Genomic DNA, 4,450 nt, shown 5'->3' on the forward strand with positions numbered 1-4,450 from the left:
CATATCCCGATTGGACTATATTTTACCTGTCCGAGTTTATGTTAATAGAAAACGTCAAAGCCATAAAATAACCAGCCTCGATTATCAGACGAAACATGTTCAATTGGGAGAAAAAGGAAATGGATCATTAAAACTTAGTGATGACACCAGGTGTTCTTGAAAAGGATAAGCATGTCCTGACCTACCCGTAGCACCCACCACTCATAAATTTGCATAAAAATGTTTGTGTTTGTTGCCTGACGCCCTACAGCATTATTCCCGCCACGCGACGACGGCAGAATGGTATATAATATAAGGTCACAAGCTGTTGCAGAATACCTTTTCATATAAATCAAGATGTTACTTTAAGTAATTTTGCAATGTGTAATTGGAACTTGAAGGAAATTGAATTTTCTGTAATACGTACTAAAATTACCTGTTTGTTTCATTTCATTAAAGCCAATAATCAGAAATGCAAATAAAAAGGAGTGAAAACAGGCTACGTATTTCCTTTCACACAACGCGTGTCAGCATAAACTAGGCCAGAGTAATTCAAATCTTTGACGCTTGATGAAACCAATGAGAACGCAGTTCCAAATCGCTAAACTGAAGTTGATTTGTTTCGATACTTCCATGGCAGTATAAGGGTAATGCTATTTTTCAGGACATTATCATTTGAAGAAGCCTGAGGTCTGCCATTTCCAGTGCGAAGAAGAAGGTTGAAGAGACCGAGGCCTAGGGTTTCTACAAATGACAATGACCAAAAAAATAGCGTTACCTTTATTGAAGCTAAAATGCAGAGAGTTTGTCCTCAGCATGATAATATCCCTAAATCATTCCAATCATTCCAGTCAAACAAAAACAGCACATGGGGGCTATTATATACGAAGGATACACCAACGGTGAGTGTGACCCGGCCTAGACACGTCTTTAACGATGAATTTCGAATCGGCCAACATGGTGCAGAAACAGGTTTACGGACATTGACTTGTAATTGAATTGGAAACGACTGACAGCGAAATGATGGACCGATGATGAATACCTGGGACCTGCAAGGAAGTTCAGGGTATCAGAATTCTGCCAACACGTATCACGTCGCTGCGTATTCGCGTTTCAAACCATCTGCAATCTACGGAGTGCCTCTGTTCATACAGCAGTATTAATTGGATACTCGGTGGGACGAGTTAGTAATGTGACCGTTAACCTTCAAGCACACAACAAGCCAGTTTGGGAGAGCGGTGAGAAAATCAAGGGCTCTCTGATCCATTGATGAGGGTAATGAAGTTAGCGCTTTGTGTATGCACCGTGTGGATACAGAGGCATGCGCAATATAAGAGCACACATAATTATGTATCATTATGCGATCGGTTTCAATTCACATGATGTATCTTTATGTTCAAATACCAAGACCATAATATCAATTTACACCACCATACTTGAACCACTAAAATTGTCACCTCTAAAACAAAATAGGCAACCCGTGAAATGTCTAGATCTCAAGTACACCCCACTGTCTAACGTCATAAGGTTTCTAAAAGTAAGGCTCTGGTGATTTTACGAAATGGACAATAAACTCCAGTCGTCTTCGTTCCCTGTGTGCACACTAACGACGGGTGGTTGCGTTCCGGGTACCGGTTAGTCAGTTGCAGACTTGCTCACTGCGTTTTGACAAAGGTCCTTTCTTCGAGCTCGGGTTTTTCTTAAAGTGTACATGTACGTGGATGGGTTGAAAGCTCTCTGGTACCATGTTTTTGGTTGGTGAAATTGTGTCCCGCCTGATTAGCGTTTCAGGTGCCGACTAACGAGTAATATCTTAATGCTCATGCTTTAGTGTCGCAGTGTGTCGGAATGCTAGTGTTTTCATTGATGGGTCGTTGTATTGTGGTAATCAGTTTCGAAGGCGAAAACATCTTATAATATTTTCTTACAATATTCGGGGCGGTCGGGTAGCCTGGTTGTTAAAGCGTTCGTTCTTCTCGCTGATGACTCAGGTTCGATATCCCACATGGGTACAATGTGACGAGGTCATTTCTAGTGTCCCCCGCCATGATATTGCTGGAATATTGATAAAAAAACTCACACCCTTTCTCTTACAATATTGAAATATGTTAAGATTGTATAATTCCAGGATTTAACATAACACATTCGTTACAGTTTTAAACTAACCTACCCCCCCCCCCCTCTCAACTCCAATAACCATGTCGTTGTCAGTAACCATATCCTCTTCTCTCGTTGAGTGTACAAACAAAACATGGAAAATAGACGGAGTTTCAGCCATTGTGGATCCTTTCTAAACAGAATCACGTTGAAGAAATGAAACATTTATCATATTAAAGATTGAAGTATAAACAGGGGAACGGCTTAGTAACATAATCGGGGGGCACGGGTGGCCCAGTCGTCTAAGGCGCCGCAATTCGCTGTGCAGAGTTGCGTCCCTTGGGCACGCCAGAAACCTAAGATTGTGGGTTCGAATCCCGGTTCGCCCCAAATTTGTTTCTAGGTTTGTCAGCACCATACCCGTGCTCGTGGGCTTCAACGAAGTGAGACCTGCATCACTTCGGGCTTCCCTCCCACGTTATAAGCTGACACGCCGCAATATAACTGGGATACTGTTAAAAGCGGCGTTAAACCCAACTCACTCACTCAATAGTAATATAATCATAATCCGGTGTGAAGAGTTTTGTGGAGTTAAGATGACAGGATCCGATGGACAAGGAGTCAAACCTCGACCCGTTTCACCACAGTAGTAACGTCTACGACCTAGGACATATACAGTACAAGTACTTGGTACCAAAGGACGAAAGAGAACACGAACATTTAATTGTGACAATCGTCTTCTCATAAAAAAATACAAATTAGGTATATCAAATTTAAATATTGATATCCATTGATACATCAACCTAAAGAAGGAAATGCCTTTGATGTTGACAGGCCCCAGTGTTCTCTTGTCACATGCTACACACAGCTAGAAGAGCTGGACAGCCAGTTGCCTCATAAGTATACATCTAAATAGATGTATGTGTAACAGGTGTAACAATAAAAGCTGGCATTAGTAAACTGGAACATATAGAGTAGCACAAGCACAGTATCTGCTCCTATTCTTGTCTTGAAGAAACATGTGGTACACAATTCTTTTCGTTCATCACCTATCATGATAGCCTTTGCAGTACAGTCACATTCCCTCCTATTCATATCTTAAGGAACCGGTAATACGCTATCCTATTATGTCGCCACCTCTGATCAATACATTCACTTGAGCGCAGGATGTTGCATATAAATGTGTAAATGAGTTAATCCAGAGCCATGAGGGTGCCAAACACACTCACCCACACACCCCTCTCGAGGCATCCCCACTTAACTTGTATCCAATTCAAGAACTAGTGGGTCAGACTGACACAAGTATATTAAGCTGAGATTGTCAATCAGAATGCATAACCATAAGGGATAATAAGGGATGATACTTTATCGATTTTATTGAAAAGTGTTTTTTTCAAGATTAAATAATGACATCTGCGTACCTGATAAATATTTCATGACACACATCGTATTGCACGGGAAGGGGTTGGCACCCCCAGACAGAGAAATGGCATAAAACAACAGTTTATATAGATAACGTACTCACAAATGAATATTTTGTTATGTAGATGGTAGGAGTTATGGATTGTATGAATAATTAGTCACTGTTTCTTGCCGATTACCATGAATGCATCCAAGGTATGATCATGGTATTAACCTGTGTTGTAACCTGAAATAATAAATTCACAGAGACCATATCCAGTTTGTTTTGTTAGTGATCAGATGATTACAAATGATAAAACTCATGTTGAACAGACCATATCCTTTTATGTTTCTTTTATGTTTAAAATTCACACTCAAACACATCAGTAATGTTATACTTGTCTCCCTTTATTACAATATATATCTGCATTTCACAATGTCATAATATCAATTAGTATTTATGTGTTGTACATAATTGTGAAAACATTACATTACAATGTGTAACATATCATCAGTAAAATAATGTAAACAAAACAGCATTTAGACATATCCGCAATGAATGCTTTTGAGGTTACATTTGCATTTATGTCATGAAAAAAATATAGTTCAGCATATGCTATGCTGAGAAATACATATCTTAAAACAATATTACTATATCCGTTTTAGCGTCTTTAAATGTACACATTTTTCAAATAGTTCTAAGATCTCACAATTGCACCTAAAATATATGGGTTTTTTTATTATGCAATGATATACACGAGCAATCTTATTTTCATAACAAAACTGTCCTGCTCATCAATGTGTATTGTATTATGTACAATAGGCTTGTGGCCTCCTCAGTGCCGAAATAACGATTGAGATTGATATAGAATTAATTGTACACATTCCTCTTCATGCACATTCATTAAAGTGTGTATATTCCCGTTGGTGTCGACACACAAACAGAAGTATGTATTTTAATCTTTCTCTAATA

This window comes from Haliotis cracherodii, unplaced genomic scaffold (genome assembly GCF_022045235.1).
Source record: "Haliotis cracherodii isolate W230 unplaced genomic scaffold, xgHalCrac1.p SCAF_7, whole genome shotgun sequence".
In the NCBI taxonomy this organism is placed as follows: Eukaryota; Metazoa; Mollusca; class Gastropoda; order Lepetellida; family Haliotidae; genus Haliotis; species Haliotis cracherodii.